Source organism: Pogona vitticeps, chromosome 2, assembly GCF_051106095.1.
Source record: "Pogona vitticeps strain Pit_001003342236 chromosome 2, PviZW2.1, whole genome shotgun sequence".
Lineage (NCBI taxonomy): Eukaryota > Metazoa > Chordata > Lepidosauria > Squamata > Agamidae > Pogona > Pogona vitticeps.
In genome coordinates this window covers 192953326-192972929 of record NC_135784.1, presented here as the reverse complement: position 1 = coordinate 192972929, position 19604 = coordinate 192953326, and the positions used below count along the sequence as shown (strand labels likewise).

The window sequence follows — 19604 nt, the reverse complement described above, 5'->3', positions numbered from 1 at the left end:
AGACAGATTATATCTAAGGCCTCCCCCCTGTTGAGTGAGGCCACATGTATGGCCTCCCTGACCCCTCTCTCAAACCACCTATCTTCTCAGTCTAAAAATTTATTTATTTATTTATTTATTTATTTATTTAATTTATATGCCGCCCACTCTACCCAAAGGTCTCTGGGCGGCTTACAACAATTAAAATTCAATGCGATAAAATAAAATGATCAAAATACAGTTAAAATACAATTAAAATACAATTAAAAAATACAATTAAAATTACCATCATTAAGACCCACAGTTAATGTTATTTCAATTAAAAGCCTTCTGGAACAGGAAGGTTTTGACCTGGCGCCGAAATATCATCAGTGTCGGCGCCAGGCGAATTTCAGTTGGGAGGGCGTTCCATAGTCTGGGGGCAGCTGCCGAAAAGGCCCTTTGTCTACAAGCCATCCCTCTTACCTCCTTGAGGGATGGCTCTTTCAAAAGGGCCCCCTGGCTAGATCTTAACAGCCTGGTAGGCTCATATGGAAGGAGGCGGTCCTTCAGGTATCCAAATAACAACATCTTGGTCATCAAATGAATGTCCTTTGTCCTTCAAATGAAGGGACACTGCTGATTGTTGTTCTGAACCATTGCCCCTCCTGTGCTGGGCCATTCTCCTGTTTCGTGGCTGTTTGGTTTCTCCAATGTAGAGCTCTGAACACTCCTCCATGCACTGGGCCACTGCATATACTATATTGTTCCTGTTGTGTTTTGGTGTCCCGTCTTTTTGAGCTTTTCAGACACACCCACCATGGAAGGAATGACCAGGTTCTTCCATCAGCTCTGAGTCTTGCACTGTTCCATTGTCGGGTTGGGACACTGCCTTGTTAAAGGCCCATTTTGGAGATCCACAGGCCTTAAGGGCTGTCTTCAGGTGTCCATCTTCCTTCTTCTTGGCTCTTGTAGAGGTGGGGATGTTTCTTGCTCTGTGGTTTAATGTCCTGATGACCCCTAGTTTGTGTTGCAATGGGTGATGAGAGTCAAATCGCATGTATGTGTATGTAGGTTTTCTGTAGATTTCTATTCCTAAACTGCCATTGGATCCTATGATGACTGCACAGCCCAGGAAAGGCAGCCGGTTGTCTTTGGTGTCTTCCCTGGTGAATGTGATGTTTGGAGCCACTGCATTTATATGGTCTGTGAAAGCCTGTAATTTCTGAATCTTGATCTTCAGCCAGGTATCATCCACATACCTGAAGCAATGGGTTGGCGTCGTCCCCTGGAAGCTGTTTAGTGCCTTCTTTCCCACTTCTTCCATGTATAAGTTGCCAACAATGGGCGACACCCGGGAACCCATGGCACAGTCACGTTTCTGTCTGTAAAAGTAACCTCTGTAGGTGCAGTAAGTGGTGCTCAGACACTGGTCCAGGCATATTTGGTCCAAGTTAAGGCTACTTCTGCTGGAGAGGGTGTTGTCTTCTTCCAGTTTCAGAGTGAAGAAGCTACTTGGATGAGTAGCGAACCGTTTCAACCTAATAAGAAAGAAGTCCAGTTGCCATGGCTCAACTCACCTCACCTGGATGACTGAGAATCTTCACAGAAATAAACGCCTAGTTGATCATTGAAATCTACTTCGAGGGGAGCTCCTCCATGCCCCATCCTGGAGAACAATGCACCACGCAAAGAGACGAGGGAGGGCTTTCTCAGACATAGCACCTCATTAATGGTACAGTCTCCCCTTAGAGGCTTGACCGGAGCTGGCACAACCATCATTGCAGCACTAGGTTAAGATATGGTTATTCATCAAGAGCAATGGTGATTAAGGATAATGGATTTAATAGGCCATTGGGGCTTCTTTGTTATTGCTGGTTTGAATGTATTGTGTAGTTCTAAATATCTTAAATTATTTTAAAATATGGAATTGTTTTATACTGTTTCTATTGTTATACTCTACCCTGAGATAGTAGCATATAGGGCTGAATGTAAATGTATTCAGTTAATCACTCTATGAGTGGATAAACTACTGGAGTCCAAACGTGCAGTAAACTGATTAGGGATTACACAATTCAGCCAGTAAATCCATTTGACTTCCTTATGTAACAGTTTGTCCTGATCTTCCTGGTTATATTTTAGTGGCAGAAAAGCAGCATAAAAATGCAATAAGTAATAAAATAAATAAAATAATAAAGGTGCCAGTAACAACCAACTAGAATCCCCGATCATAATGCAAATGGTCCATAAAATGCTCAACTAATGGTGCACTGAGGAGTTTACTCAAAGTAAAAATGTGATGAGCTAGAGGGGGCTCAAAAGTCTTTCGTCTGGAAGAAAAGAGAACACGCTTGAGCACCCATCACTCTTGAAATGCTCCCACATCCGCCGGCCCTTGGGTAATGGGAAAACTAGTAGCTGAATGGGCTAAATAAGGCCTAGGACTATTTGTCTGGCAAAAATCCTATACGATCTCTACTGTCAGAAGTACGTCTGTCTACGTGCCAGTGTTGATGAATTATTGTAATAAGAGGAAAATAAAAAAAGGGACTACAGTACTCAAAAGCCCGTTAAAAGAACTCTTGATATAAACCCTCAGTCGCTCTTTTCTGATGTCTGAACCTACTTTTGTTTCCAGGATAATCCATATCTTGTGAATTATGTATTTCTTTTAAGGTGAACATGTTGTTCATAAAATACATCCCTACATGAGCGTGAAAAGGTGTAAAATGTAAAAGGGAATTTACATTTGAAGGTTTAACAAAAATGCACATGATCATGGTTATTTATATGGCTTCATGTCCAAAAGTGGCTTCATGTCCAATATGTTTTTTGCTGAACTGAATGAAAAATATATGTCATTGTGCATGTATATAAAATATACAAATATAATACAAAAACCTTCCATCTTATCTTCGTAAAACAACACAAACAAAAATACATGTATCATTTGTGAAAGATAATACCATTGTAAAATGGATTATGTGCTGGATTACATATTTTTGCTATCCTCCAAAGAGGCCATAAATGAATAGGCTGTACATAGGGCAAGACGACTCTCTATAGCCACACGCTAATTTGTTCGTCTACATACAGTATATATACTGTATGGATTAGAAGTAACAAATACAAACTGGGACCTGGGACAAATGGGGAGGGTTTTATGAGCCCCACTACCAAAAATCCATTTAATTTGAGTTGTGAAATAAGAAGGAAAATGTCCACACAGGTGTGAAATGCATTATTTTTGGTAGCAAAGATGACATTTACAAGTAACTTACGTAACCCTAGATTGAAAGCCCTCTTTTCCTCTTGTGATGATTCACATTATGATGAATTAACAACTAGTTCCTGTTACGTCCTTGGCATTAGAGATGCAGCATAGAAAAATTAACCCTGGGAGGATATTGTTGTTACCTGCCATCAAGTCTCTTCCAATTTATGGTGATTCTGTGAATGAGTGACCCCCAAAATGTCCTGCCCACAACTGCCCTGCTCTGTTTCTGTAAGCTTAATGTTGTGGCTTCCTTTACGGAGTCTATCCATCTCCCATTTCATCTTCCTCTTTTCCTGCTGTTGTCAACTTTTCATAACGTTATTGTCCTCCCCTGCTCTAGAACAGTCAGTCCAATCTTACCGTGTTTTTGTTTGAACTTGCCATAGAAAAGTCAGAGACCTGTTTGTAGCTACAATAATTTATGGCGTTCTGACCCTGTTGTTTACAGTTGTTTCTGTGTACCCAAAGGATAGTTCATGAACCAAGCAGGATAGCACACCACCAGAAACTTTTGGGGATGGGATCCTCCCCCCTCCCTTCACAAGTCATTTATGCTGCACCAAAAATGTCCATAAAATATATACCTTTATGGACTAGCACATCTAACAGACACAAGTGATTTCTGGCCCTTCTGAATTCTAGAGAAGAAAAATAATTTATGTATGTGTGTGCGTGTGTGAGGAAACACATTGAGGCAATGTGAATTCATTGGAAAGACTCACGAGAAATTCTGTTTGCTGTTTCGTATGTGGCATCCCTCAAATCAAAGGCAATTTAAACTCCAGAGTTACCAAATATGGCGTGTCCTGTAGTGTCCATGTCTTTGGCATGTCTCTGAAGTCCATACCAAAGAGAACTTCTTTCCACTGTTCCTGATGTGACAGGAAGAGAGACTAGAAAGGCTCATTGGCTTTCTGAATACGACCGACTATTGCAAAGTCTCAGTATTTCAGGTACAAGAGGAAGGCCCTTCCCCTTTTCTTTCCTCAGTTGCTGTTACTCATAGAACAGTTAACATCTGGTGAGGAAAAGACAGAGAAGAAAAACGTGACACAGAGAGAAAAAGGTAAAGATGACATTTAACTTTTTAAAAAATTCTGTCCTTTAATTCAACAATAGTAGGATATTTCGACTAGTTTACATGATAACCTGACACATTCCCTCTATTCCCAACTTGCTATCATTTTAATACGGGTTATTTTCTGGAGAGGCAGAAAAAAAATGTTCTGTTTTACTTATGGAAGCTATTCCTTCCATCAGAGACAATAAAAGTCTTTTCCTCTAAACGCCCTTTGGTTTTCTTGTCACAAAAGTCACCAAAAATATGGTAGCAGTAGCCTGTTAATGAGGCCATTCATCTTTAACTGGTTTTGTTTTTTTAAAGTTAGTTTCTATCTTCTTTGTCAGTTTTATTTCTTTTCCTCTAATTTCTCTTGTCCTTTTGAGACATTCAAGGAGCAGGTAGATGATCAGGAGGAAAGGGGTCTCCTATTTCCCCTCTTTCACAAAGTGACTCATGGAAATAAATAATAAGAGCTTCCCTGGATGATAATGGTGATTAGTCTAATAACCCATTATTCTGAGTCTGGTTTCATTCCTCTTTAGGAACAGTTTTGCACCACGACTGTTCTCTTTTTGATGTAGTACGTATTGTTCTTTCCTAAGCTTTTCCTTCATGACTCCCAACCCTCACTTCCAATCTGCTGTTTCTTCTCTCCCTCTTCTTTTTCCTTCTAAACTCAAGCTCAGTCTGTTTCTTCTTCCATCCCATCAGGGCAAAATGGTTCCTCAAAGTTCCACTGATAGCACTTTTTCAAAGGCAGGTGGAAGAACTGGGATGGTGGGAACTCAGTTTTGGCTCTGTTCCTTTTCCCACCTCTTCGGTCAAGGTTCTTGCATGACCCTCTGCCATATTTGCTCCCAACCTCTGTGCATTCACCTGCACATGTGAAGGCTTGCTGTACACAATTAATACATTTTGCAAAAGGCAGGCAGGCAGGCAGGCAGGCAGGCAGGCAGGCAGGCAGGCAGGCAGGCAGGCAGGCAGGCATGCATGCATGCATGCATACATACATACATACATACATACATACATACATACATACATACATACATACATACATACATACATACATACATACATACATGCACTGTGCAATTGGCCTGACTAGGTTGCAGTGTTCCATTATCATGCACATAAATGGTCTTAAATTGTTTTAGTTCGTTTTAAATCATTTTAAGTATTTTAAGTTTTCATTGTTTTCAACAGCTTTGTGATCTCTACCTTGTGATCTTTTTCATACAAGGTGAGTGAGTGAGAGAGAGAGAGATGTCACCTCGACCCTAAATTTAGGGGAAAGGCACCTTTCTTGGCTTCCATCGTGACATGCCTATGACAGAAAAGGCACTGTTCAGACTTCTGGATGCATATATGGAGTTTGGGAACAGCAGCTGCATTCTTGATTCTTCCTGTTCTCTTCTCTCTTCTCCCTTACTTGCATTTTCTTGAACATTAGAACAAAGGGCACTTCTCTCTCCATCCTTCCACATATGTTTAGATTTGGCTTCCTTGGGTTCTTTTTAAGGAGAAAGGTGGGATAAGAATATTTTAAATAAAATAAATTAAATACATGGTTCTTTGTATCTCTCTAGCTTTTTTCTTACGTTGTTTTTCCAAATTTCTGACACCGTATAGACTGTACTCTTTCCTATAATACTCGTTTAATCTAAACATCTTCTTGTTATGTTCTCTCCTGTGTTCCATTCCTGCAGTACAACCTGATCCCTGGAATGTCTGACTGAAATTTCTCAGGACATTTGTTTCCACTTGCCTTGAAAAGAGCTTTGATCATCAGGCAAACATGGCTGCTTCAGCTCATGTGTGTTTCTTTCATTGGCGGGAGAAGTTTCTCTCCTATCTCATGTACCTCCACAGTTCCTCCTACCAAGTGGGAGATTAACCTGCTATATGCCAAGTACTGTGAGGTACAATCAACCAAAAAGTCCTGTGCAAGAGTAATAGAAATTATAGGGGATTGTTTTTTCCTCATCATCCTCTAATTTTTGGCAGATTGTGCCTCATACATCACTTAGTGCCACCTTTCTTGAAGGCACCTGGAAACAACTACTTGATTTGGTTCCAGACCAAGTAGGATTACAGATAATAAAGCGAAGATATTTCTCTTCAGGCAGGTTTTCCCTTAATGACTGACTGACTGAGGGGGGCTTTAGAATGGATGGTTATGCCTCACTGCTTTAAATGTGTTTTTGGTGTTGCTTTTATTTACTGTCTTTTAATGTGGCATTTGCTTGATCCTTTTTAGTATCTGTATGTTTGCTGTTTTCAGCTTTCAATATTGTCTTTAATGCTGTAAGCTGCCTTGTTTTTTTTTTTCTTAAGGAGAAAGGTAGGGTAAAAATATTTTAAATAAATAAAAAATATAATAAACAGTAACTTCAAAAGTGCCTGAAAGCCACATGTGATTTAAAATCTAGCTTTCTGCACCTATCTTAATACAATTAAAAAAATAAATCCAAGAATATATGAAACATCACATATGGGTACTAACAATGCAGATAAATAGAAAAGGTGCTTTTAACACGATGGCTGAAAATCCTCTCACTCCTATCAAAGCATAAGGCGAATAACAGCAAGAGAGAGTTTTCTTTAGGATTGTGATTCGGAGGAGACACAGACACTCACCTTAATCAGTGTAATAAAACAAAAGAGAAATACAAAGTAGAAATCAAGACAAAAACAAAAGGAACGAGGGAGATAATTTTAGATAAACTGGTTGATGCGAGAAAACCAAACAACTTGGGGCTGTGCACAGTTTAAAAAACTCCAAAGACATGGAAGTCTTCTGCCAGGTTAATAGACAGAAAAGACTGCATCTCAGTGCTTTGTCAAAAGGGACGCTTTTACCTTTCTGAGTTTCCAGCAAAGTTCCTTGGCCATTCTGGTCTTAAACATAAATTGATACACTCAAAGATGCTGTATTTCTGAACTTGTCCATGAGATTCTGCATTATCTCTTTGACAATGACATGCAAACCAAGTTAAATTATTTCTTCAGTTCCCTGCTTATATTGGGTTCAGTCTGAGAAAGGTCTAAATTTTTACTTGGAAGTAAAGGAAGTTTCATTTTGTAACAGGCAGTCTTTCAGGGACTGGCAGCAGGTGGGGGGCGGGGGAGGAAGACCGTGCTGGTGAATATTAATTTGATAGATTTCTGTAAGGATGCACATCTCTTAACAATTCAATGTATTAATTTGGTTGTAGAATTTTATTTCAATGTGATGTGTACTGGATTTGTGTATTGAATTTTGGATTTATGAAGATAACCCGGTATTTTCTTATTTCCTTCTTCAATCAATATAATATTAGATATACGGGGAAAGTGAAAAGCAGGGGCAGATGATATGCTTATTAGACCTCTAATTTTTTTAAACAAAATACTTGTTGTTCTTATATGGCATCATCTCTCACTTATCAAGACTCTATGAACGAGCAATCTCCAAAATGTCCTGTTCTCAATAGCTATGCTCAGCTCCACTAAACTCAAGACTTTGGTGTTCTTTAGGGGAAATGGTAGTGGTAGTGGTTACAGGCCATCAAGTCATCACCGGCTTATGGTGACTGTATGAATGAAGGGTCTTCAGAATGTCCCCTCCCTGCTACTAGGTTTGTCTGGAGATCATTTTGAGAATGGGAGTCAAAAGTGGCAAACAGTTTATTGTTACAGTCCTGAGACCAATCACACAGGGGAAAAACATATAGACATTTACAGTTTCCAAAATTCCAAATACCTTGTAAAAACATTTGACATTAAAAGACCATTTAAAATCTAGTAGCTAGCTACCATAACATTTCAAAATTTCAGGTACTATGTTAAAAAAAAAACATTTGGCATTTAAAACACAATTTAAAATCTAGCATCTAGTTACCATGGAATTTCCGAGACCTGAATATCGCCATACAAAATCTGGCTATTTGATCTTGGAGTCTATATCAAGAAACTCAAATCATTTTTTTTCTTTGATCAACAGGGTGATGCTCTCACAAACCACCTCATAATCAATCAATTCTTTATTTTTTATTTATATTTTTACACTTTTTATTGTATTATAATTTTACCCTCACTTCACTTTATGAATTGTTTTTATTTTCACCCCTATGTATTAATGTTGTTATTTGCTATTTTGTTACACTGTTGTTTTTTGTTATTTGTTGTAAAGTGGCCTTGGATGCCAAATGGACAGTATATAAATCAAATCAAATAAATAAATAAATACATATTTACAGTTCTTAGACCTATCAGAGCAGTGGACAACCTAGATCCACACAATTTCTGCAGTACATAAAAACATCAAACATAGACATAAAACAAACAAACAAGTATACAAACAATTCGAAACCCTCCATACCAATATCAGAGTCAGGTATGGGGGGGGGAGTCAAGAGTGAATTTTAAAGCCATAGTCTAAACCCAGCCAGGGCCAGGGTGATGGTGGTGTGAATGAAGGTGGCACAACAAGTTCTCTGGTAAGTGCCAGGGGCCAGAGTGGCCTCTCTTTCAACTCAGAAACCATAAAGAAACTGACCACGGCAGCAAAACTGAGCTGGCCCATTCATTTTTAGGCAGAGCAAAAAGATGTCCACTTGTGACAACAGAGCACCATAAACAATGAATGTTCACTATTTCTTTTCCTGATGAGGTCCCTGATGCTGCTGAGACTTTCTAAAGAGTAAGGGACTCTCAGAGCCAGGCCGTTTGGGCAGAGTCCCCTAGGACAGTGGTCCCCAACCTTGGGCCTCCAGATGTTCTTGAACTACAACTCCCAGAAGCCTTCACCACCACTTCTGCTGGCCAAGATTTCTGGGAGTTGAAGTCCAAGAACATCTGGAGGCCCAAGGTTGGGGACCACTGCCCTAGGAGACCAGCTCAGCAACTGAAGCCCCAGAGGCTGACTTTTCTGCCAACATCAAAGCAGGATGCGGCCTGTGCTGTTCTCCATAGAGCCCAGTGCCCTCCATCTTACTCTTGGAGTGATACCATGGACATTGGCAGCAAGAAGGGGAGCAGTCTGGCTGCCAAAGAGTGCATACGAGCAGCAGCACGCATAGCAGCAAGGGTTAGGGTGTGGCAGTGGCATGTTTGCTCTCACCTTAAGGCAACAGAGACGTTTCAGCTCTTGCTGCAACAGAAGCTGTTCTTTAAAAAAACCAAAAAAACCCACACACCTGTATATGAAAATCACAATGAAAACAAGACACTATAAACCAGTTTATAGATCTTTATTGCTTTTCATTTCAGTCCTGTCTTTCTCCCAAAATGGGGACTCAAAGCAGTTGACAAAACAGTTAAAAGACAAATTTGACTAAAACCACACACAAAAAAAATCTTAATTCTTTAAAAATTAAGCATATAATACTATTAAGGAACCACTAACTCAGGACACTTTAAAACACTTTAAAAACATAAGAAAACACAGAAGAAAGCAGTAAAACGCTGTGTGTCTCCAATTAAAATTCTTCTCCCCACTGTCTGCTGGGTCGTTGCAACATGCCTGGGAAGCGAGAGGTCTTTGGCCAGCTAGCAGAAGGACAGCAGGAAAGCCGGTCCACCCGGAGACCTGCAGAAGATTGTTTTACAGTTTGGGAGCAGATATTGAAAAGGCCCTCTCTTGGGTCCTCTCACTAACTGCAAGCGGGACCGCTCAGAGACCACTGGTAATGGTGCGGTGAAAAAAATCTTGTGTATGTATGTATGTATGTATGTATGTATGTATGGATGGATGGATGGATGGATGGATGGATGGATGGATGGATGGATGGATGGATGGATGGATGGATGGATGGATGGATGGATGGATGGATGGATGGATGGATGGATGGATGGATGGATAGATAGATAGATAGATAGATAGATAGATAGATAGATAGATAGATAGATAGATAGATAGATAGATAGATAGATAGATAGATAGATAGATAGATAGATAGATAGATGTGACGGCAAAGGCAGCAGGGGTTAAATGAGGGGATATTCTCCTTCAGATACCTTGAACCCAAGCCATTAAAGGGCTTCAGAGGATGTAGCCATCATGTTGAATTAGTCCTGGCTAGACTGGCAATGAAGCCATTGCAGCAAGGACATTATATCACAGCTATAACGGGCCCTGGCCAGCAGTCTAGCATGCTGAAGGGTCTGAACATCTTTTAAAAGCACCTCCAAGTACAGCACACTACCGTAATCCAACTGGTATGTAACTAAGGTGTGTGTCCCTATAGCCAGCACAGGCAGTTCAAGAAGTGGGAGCAACTGGTGCACATGAGCTGCCATTGTGCCAACAAAGTCTGCAGAGTCTGGGAGCAGCGACAGAGAAGCCCCTCTCCTACATTCCCACTAAATGAACCTGTGAAGGTGGTGGGACAGAGAGAAAGACTTCCCTTGGTGATCTTAGTATCCAGGCAGGCTTGTCGAGGAAGAGACGGTCCTTGAGATAGCTCGGGCCCAAGTTGTTCAGGGCATTATATGTTAAAACCAGCACATTGAATTGTGCCTGGAAACAGATCAGCAGCCAGTGGACCTGCCGTAACAGGGGGTTTAATGTGATCCCTAACACTGAGGGAGGCCCGGAGAGACAGAACAAGAAACCAGGCCTTCTCGGCAGTGGCCCCTCGCCTCTGGAAGAGTCTGCCCCCAGATATCCGTCTGGCTCCCTCACTAGGTGTTTTTAAGAGCAATCTTAAGCCCTGGCTCTTTAGGCTGGCTTTCCCTCCTGTCATCATTTGATTATTTTTTTGCCATCTTGAACTATATTATTACTGTTGTTTTAATTTTAGTATATTGTTTTTACTTTTACCTATTATTACCTATTATTGTTAGTCACCCAGAGTAGACTTTGGTATGTATGTATGTATGTATGTACGTATGTACGTATGTACGTATGTACGTATGTACATATGTAATCTAGATGGGCGGGGTATGTATGTATGAATGAATGAATGAATGAATGAATGAATGAATAAATAAATAAATAAATAAATAAATAAATAAATAAATAAATAAATAAATAAATAAATTCCTGTAACCAGCCCCTTTCAACAATCTGGCCACAGCGTTTTGGACCCCCTGAAGTTTCCAAGCACTTTCCAAAAGTAACCCCACATAGAGCAAGTTACTATAATCCAACTGGGATGTAACAAAAGTGTATATCACCAAAGCCAGATCAGACCTCTCTGGAAAAGATGCAGCTGGTGCACTATTTTTTAGCTGTGCAAATGCACTCCTGGCCACTACCAAAACCTGGGCACCCAGGCTTAGAGATGAATCCAGGAGCAGCCCTAAGCTACACACCTGTGTTTTCAGAGGTGTAAACCTATGCTATATCATCATCCATACTTCTGCATAATGGAAAAATATCATATGGAGAGTAGTCATATGGCTACTGCACACCTGGGTAGGTTCATAATTTTGTTCAGCACAGGCTAGATTCCTATTTCTTGATCTGCATTTTGGAGATGAGGAACACCTTTGTCTAGATTTAAGCTTCCCTTTGTTTGCCTTTATCCAGCCCATTCGACGTCTACGTTGGCCTGGGCATGTCGTGAGAATGGCTGACTGTCAGATTCAAAAAGATCTCTTGTATGAAGAATTAGTGCAGGGAAAGCTCTCCAAAGGGAGACCAGAGCTGCAATACAGTGGTGCCTCGCATAACGAGTGCACCGTTTAACGACGAGTCCGCATAGCGATCTATTTTTTGGGATCACTAATGTGATCGCATTGCCATGTTTTAAATGGTAAAACATCGCATTGCCATGTTTTAAATGGTAAAACATCGCATTGCGATGATTGGTAAGCTTTTCGCATTGCAATGTTTTTAGAACAGCTGATCGGCGGTTCCAAAATTGCGATGTTTCCGGATAGCGACGATTAATCCAGAATGGATTAACATCGCTATGCGGGGCACCATTGTACAAGGATATCTGCAAGTGGGATCTGAAGGCCTTTGGAATGGATCTCAACAGATGGGAAACCTTGACATCTTAGCATTCAGCCTGGAGGCAGGCGGTGCATCATGGCCTCTCCCAATTTGAAAAGGCACTTGTTCAGCAGGCTGAGGCAAAGAGGCAGTCCCAAAACCAGCAAAATCAGTGAGCTGGACAGGGGACAGATTGTATTTGTCCTCAGTGTGGAAGGGATTGTCACTCTCGAATTGGCCTTTTCAGTCACACTAGACGCTATTCCAAGTCCTTCATACAAAGCACGTTACCATAATCTCTCGAGACTGAAGGATGCTTACATATCCAACCCATTCCTGACATCGGACACTGGTGTATAATTTCCTTGGAGTTAGATGGAAAGGAAAAGCTGAATAGGGTGCTCTCAGTACATTGTAATATATATCATATATTTAATATCCTTTTGGGGTCATGCTTTTGCTCATGGGACTGTTTTGCAGTGGCTCCAGTCCTTCCTCAAGGGACAAGCTCACAAAGTAGTGATGGGGGAACTCATGTGTCACGCTTTGGTCCTGGGCCTCTGGGGTCCTTCAGGATTCCCCAGTGCTATTTAGCCACAGGCCAAAGTGTGAAACACGAGTTCTCCCATCATCCTTTTCTGAGCTTGCCCCTGTATGAAGGATTGGAGCCACTGCAAGCAATGCCTCCAAGTCCCATCCTGGAGAGTGAGCCAGGAAGAATGGCAGCATCACTGGTACTAGAAGCCAGGGAGAGGTCCAGGAGAAGCATCAGAGGGTGTGATCAGAAGGGTGCATTGTCTGATTACATTGGAAACAGTTGCTTTGCTAGAAGTGATCTCCCTTAAAGCGACCCTTCCATCTGTCAGTAAATCACTCCAGCCTGTCCCCCTGCCCATAGTAGCCCTATTGCTGGACCAAAAAGTACATTGTGTGATCACCTAGAAATAGCTTGCACCAGCCCACACTATAAGTGGTTCAAGATGCAAGCGATATGCCCATGTGATCACACCCAGAGACGCTCTTCCTGTGTTGGCCACCCACCAAGGCACTCAAAGCTATAGGTGTCCAACGACAAAGGGCGGGAGACAGACTAAAATGGATCTTGATGATGGCCATTCTTATCCAAGGATTCTTGCAACTGAAAAGCTACCATATGGCCTAGTATTTTGCTCAGTAATAAAATACAGAAGACTGGCTGGTAATTACATGACACTTTGGGGTTCAAAGAGGGCCTACCACTGCCTTTTTAAGGCAGACTGGACCACTGCCTTGTTGCAGACTGCTGCTTACCACATATCTTAGCCATCCATCCATCCATTTCCCGTGTTACTACAGCAGTTTTTATGAGCAAGGAAAAACAAGGCTACAGGGGACACCTCTCTAAGCATCCTGCCTTCATCCTCAGGCTGCACAGGAGGAAATACATCTCTCGTCATGGAGCAAGCAGGAACTGAAGCACCCTGGACCTGCATCAAACAGAGCATCCAAGTGAGAGCAGGTCTGAATAGCGCCCTGTGTGAACTGGGTGGATTTGGAGTACCAGATGGACCACCTTGAGCCAGCTCTGTTAGCTACATCAGTGCAGTTATTCACAAGTAAGCCTGAATTCTCCAGAAAAGCAGGGAGTCAAGTTTTACTTTTTCAGTGAGGAATTTCAGGGCCTGAGCAGAGGAGGTGCTGATTCTGCATCTCGAGGCAGTGCGCTTGGAAGAGGAAAGCCTGGTTCTTCTGACTGTGGCTCAGCAGAGCTAAGGCTGGCAGGGTGGAAGCTCTGGGACTTTCCGAGCAGAGACTATGACATAAGCTGCCAACCCTTCAGACAAACCCCTGTTGGTTTTGAGCTTAGCTGTAGTCCTCACTGTAGTTGGGAGACAAATAGGTTCTTCAAGGAACAGTAGTCCATCATCTCAAGCTATGCTTGTTGTAATGTAAAGTATTTGATGGTGGTCTGGTCTAGAATAAGCCATTAAGAGTCATTAATTTTGCAAAAGATCTGCTTCTCACTGGTCGATATGCCGTTCCCTCCATTTTCAGACTCTCTTTACTCAGGGAAGCGTGTTGTGAGAACAGCAGTCTGACATTTACCACTGCGCCACTGATTTCAGCTCAAACGTGCCTCCATCTGCTTTTGTCAGGCTAGCTTGCTTTAGGGAATTGGGAGATATGGAAATACAAGCGTGGTTTTCTTTGTGTGCCTAATGTCTAAGATGCAGAGTCCGGAAGGAATTGTGAGCCTCAAGGGATAATGTTGTAAGAAGAGAAAATAGGCCTTTGCTTTAATGTGTGAATCTGGCCCTCAGTATTATGAACCTAAGAAGTAAATCTAGAATAGCTTATCGGTACTGTAATATTTTTTTTAAAAGATCAGATTTAGATAATAGGTGGTTTTTGCTGCTGCTGCTGCTGCTGCTGTTAACATGCTATCAAGCCTTCTCCAGCTAATGGAAACCTTATGAATGAGGGATCTCCAGAATGTCCCGTCCTCAACAGCCCTGCTCTGCTCTTGTAAATTCAAGCCTGTGGCTTCAATCCATCTTGTACTGGGTCTTCCTCTTTTCCTCCTGCTTTCAACTTTTCCCAGCATTAGTGTCTTTTTCAGAGAAACTTCTGTTCTCATAATGCGCCCGAAGCAGGACAGCCTCAGTTTCATCATTTTTTACCTCCAGAAATGGTAGAACATAGTTTAGTACTATATGATTTCATATTTGTCATGCCTCACCTGAAGGATTAAGGAAATGATGAGAGGGAGTCTTGTCCAAAAGTTCTGCAGTCAGTGACCACCCCTCCCCAGATCTCACTGTTAAAACATACTATATCTGTGATGTAAATATGACCTCGCTGACTTTTTTTTTACAAGAAACAAGAATCATTTTCTAAATTAATGTTTTTGAAGAATGTCACCAAATATTGTATTAAGTCTACAGCTCGTATATGTTGTCAGTCTGTCTGTTCCAAAAGCTCTCCAAAATGATAAGAACTAGAAACATGACATTTTGCATATGCATCAATTACACCTTGAAAATGTTTCACCAGAACACTAACTGGGCTCATTGTTCATTAGTTTTCTGACGTGTGTAGTCATAGGCATTTGCTAGACTTTTAAGTATGTCAGATAAATATCAGTTATGAGAACCCTGCCCTCTGGCTACAAAGAGTTATAAATATTTTTGAATGTTGGTTTGTCTGTCCCAAAAGATCTCCCAAACAGGAGCAGCTAGAAATAAATTATATGTATAGCTCTGATAGATTCTTTCCCTTTGACTGTGAACTTTGTCCTTAGTCTGTTGTGTGGCAGGCTTCTGTCAACTGCCTTTTATTTCCTTTCACTCAACAATTAGCATTGTAATCATGGTTTTTGAAAAATATTGCCTATTGTGATTATATGCTAGGATGAAAAACAACCTAACAATATAGGCTTAAAATGCTCTTTGATGAAATCAATCTAATTGGTGAAATCAGTATCCCCAAGCTTCTAAATAAGAATCTTGTCTGTCTGTCTGCCTGCCTGCCTGCCTGCCTGCCTGCCTCTTTCTTTCTTTCTTTCTTTCTTTCTTTCTTTCTTTCTTTCTTTCTTTCTTTCTTTCAGTTTTATACCACCCGTCTGGCCAAGCCCACTCTGGGTGGTTTACAACATATATAAGAAACATATTTAAAGTACAGTTTGACATAACAAAAGATAAAAATAATAAAAGATAAATAAGTAAAAGCTCAAAGCATAAAATGTTCAAAACATTTAAGACATTTAAGGTGGTGGACTTGATCAGATAAGCTAGTTAAACTCAGCTGAGTTTTCAGGTATAACATTTTCAAATGCCTGACTAAATAACCAGGTTTTTATTGACTTATAAAATATCACCAGTGAAGGTGCCAAATGAATTGGGGGGGGGGGAGAGAGAGAGTTCATTTCACAGCCAAGGAGCAACCGCCGAGAAGGCCCAGTTTCTCCTCTTCCACCTCTGGCCCTTTCTCAGAGTTAGCATTCTCAGCCAGCCTGCTTGAGATGTTCTTGTAGGATGGGCAGATCCTGTTGGAAGTAGGGACATTTTACCCCTGTCAGCCTCCCTTAGAAGGTCATCGTGCAGGGCAACCAATGCCATTTCCATGCCATGACATGTTCTAAACCCAGACTGGAATGGGTCGAGGGCATTGGTTTCATCCAAGAGTGCCTGATTTACATTTCCAGGTGCGCAGAAGTTACTACTGAGGTAAAGGGAGTGAAAACACCAGAAAGGGGGCCGGGTCAGAATGGGCCAGTGGGATGTGGTGAAGAGCATAGTTTGGAAGCATGTTTTTGGATGACAATTGCTGACCACGTTGGCTGTGGCCTTTGGGGCACTGTCATCCAACAGTAACATTCCTAATTGCTGATGAAAGCAGAACTAGAGTGGGAGGAACTAGCCTGTACAAATCAGTGAGAGGCAAGAATTTCATAGCTGGTCCCATTCACTGATGACAGAGGAGAGCCATTCTCCTTAGTGAGAAAGGAAGAAGCGTTGGTTTCACTGGGATTCATTCTCACTAAAACAACTGGCCTTAAAACAGACACCTTTCTCCATTCATTTTAAAGTGGTATGTCCAGCTCATGTTTAATTTCTTGTGCCTGCATGCTTCCAGTCTGTTTCTATTCAAACGTTTTACAGTTTTATTGTATAGTGGTTTACTGTGGCTGTTATGCCTTTAGGATCCTAGGATTAAAAATAAATTGAAATATTTGAGAAGGAGAGAGAGAAAGATAGAAAATATGCAAGATCACTGTATTAAAAGGAGAGAGTCTTGCTGTTTTAAAGGTTAGCATGTTTACCATGGATTGGAATCTACTTCATCAAATGCATGAAATGTTCTTGCCCACAGATGAGTAACTATGGGCACCTGTAACCTCATTGTTGTCATTTCCCCCTCTCAGTTCACATGGGACACCTGTATGTGTCTACCAAGGGAAACAGTTTAAACATCTGGTGAAGAGGATTCAAGTGGATCAAAGCTTAAGCTGTAATAAAGTTGTCAATGTGCCACAGGACTATTTGCAACTGAACTAACATTTGGAATCTTTTAAAAAAAAACCCAAACTGGATCTCTTCTAATAAATATGCAGCTCATTTCTGCTCAGAAGTAGGCCCTATTTAGTTCCATGGCATGTCGTCCCAAGTAAAAGTGCAGATCTATGTTTTTCAGATTACAGATCCTAGAATTCCCCAGGAACCATAACTTTTGGAATTCTGGGAGCCATTTTCCAAACCCAGAAACCTACATACTTGTATTGTCAAGTATGGGTATAGAGTTAAGAGTTGTCAACAGATATGTAATATGTGGAAAGAAACCTCTTGTTTCAGGGCTCAGAATATATTTTAATGGTACATATATTTTTTTTGAAAAAACATAGATCCTTATCATATGGAAAATCTACAGGACAACAGTAGGTCAACAACCAGTTTCATTATTACTGTGAATAACGATTTTCCATCTGTTCACCATGTTAATCCATCAGTCATGACTTAAGGTTTAACTAAATTGCACCACAAAACAGTAACTTCTTACAGGCACAAATTAAAGCAGTTTCCCACCCACAGTTCTTGTAAGTCTTCTGTTTCCTGTTACTTGTTTTGTGGTATTTTTATTGATAGCTTGTTTTTTATTGGGTTCCCGATTTTGATGTGGACCTGAATCTGCAATTCCAAGCTAGCTCAGACCTAAAACAAATAAAAATTTGGAAAAAGCTACATAAATGACTGAAAACCCCATTTCCCACCCACCCTGTCAAACATCTCCCTCTCCCCACTTCCTCATGTCATCTCTTTTAATTTACTGATTCCCAAGCAGATCTCAGAAATAGTCTCAGGGTATCAACACTGAATTTCCTGGGACAGATGGGGAACCTCTATGCAATACCCAGTATAGGATCAGAAGAGGACCACCATGGTCCAAAGAAGACCACCCTCCTTTCTAAAGCCATCCTTTTTACATATTGATTTTTTTTTAAAAAAAAATAACCTTGCACTATAATGGCTGAAATCCTGTTGCTTATTGTACTAAGTTACATTATTAGAGTACAATTCAATCAGTTGGGATTGGGTGAGTCAACTTCTCCATAGGTTCCATTGATTCAAATCAGGCTACTTTAGTTGTGGCTTTCTATGCTAAAGTAAGTCTCAACTGGAGTAGGCCTGTTTAAATTAGCCAAATCTATGAAGAATTTGATTCACCAAATCCCTACTGAATGAATTTACATCACTAAGCAACAGGATTTCAGCTAATGAAGGCTACCAGGTTTACATTCATTCAAGTTCAATACTCTACACATGCACCAGAATTGCCTTCAAAGTTCATTTAGGCTTACTCCCAGGAAAAGTGTCCATAGGATTGTGGTTGTCTAACCATGGTCCTATGGACAAACCAATCCAGATTTGCTCAGAAATAAATCCCACTGTGTTCTTATTCCTATGCATAGATGTTTATACTTATTAGTTACATGTGTCATCTGTCTTTTCTTAATTATTTTTCTATAAACATAATTATTTTTCAGTAAAAATATATATTTCTATAGACATTTTCTGAGATAGGAGGCTATGATTAGAAGGCACTTAAAATGAAGTTGTACACCCACAGATCTGAGAGTAAACCCCATTGGATGTAGTGGGGCCTATTTCTGAGTATACGTGCACAGGACTGCACTTTTAGACTCTTTTTAATGATAGAATCTGAGTCTATTATATAAATCGCTACATTAGAGCAGTGGTTCTTAACGTGGGCGATAATGCCCCCCAGGGGGCGATTTCATTTTTCAGGGGGGCAGTAGAACGAAAAGGGGCGGTAGGGGGGTGCTGGAGCGGAAGGGGGGCGCTGGAGCAAGCCAAACCTGTGAAGATGGCTACAGCCTTTTTACAGTGTGCATGAATATATATTTTCCTCCAATCTTAATTTAGTTTCAGAGTTTTTGTCTTGAAAGTTTTAGTTCCTGCATTGCAGTTTGTTTTTATGCCCTTTTTTATATTTCTTTTTGCGTCTTAAAATTCGCTTGCAACTGAATCATTAAATGTTACTTTTTTGGGGCATTTCATTTTCTTGGAATTGAATTTTGTTTTCAGGAGTCATTGGATTTAAGTGTCATAAACAAACAAACAAACAAACAAACAAACAAACAAACAAACAAACAAAAAGATATCATCACCGTGGGGAGGGGGGCGATGATAACTTCCTCAATGGCTCAAGGGGGCGTTTCTTTCAAAAAGGTTAAGAACCACTGCATTAGAGTACACATCACTTTATTATTTTATTTATTTGCAGTATGCTCTTTCCATTTTGTTTGACGTAAGAACATAGCACACATCTTAAGATCCGGCTGCAGTTGCATGTTGTGATCCTCTTTTTTGGGGGGGAGAGAGAAT

At 40.7% G+C, this 19604-nt stretch overlaps 1 protein-coding gene across 1 annotated transcript in view; it reads left to right on the top strand.

The window, feature by feature from the left end:
* Nucleotides 1-4229: 4229 nt before the first annotated feature.
* The window catches only part of CD4 (CD4 molecule), a 38870-nt gene continuing 23495 nt past the window's right edge, over nt 4230-19604 (top strand). The window contains exon 1 of the mRNA XM_020804155.3: nt 4230-4301. The gene's annotated coding sequence lies outside the window, so the exon portion shown is untranslated. The remainder of the gene's footprint in view (nt 4302-19604) is intronic.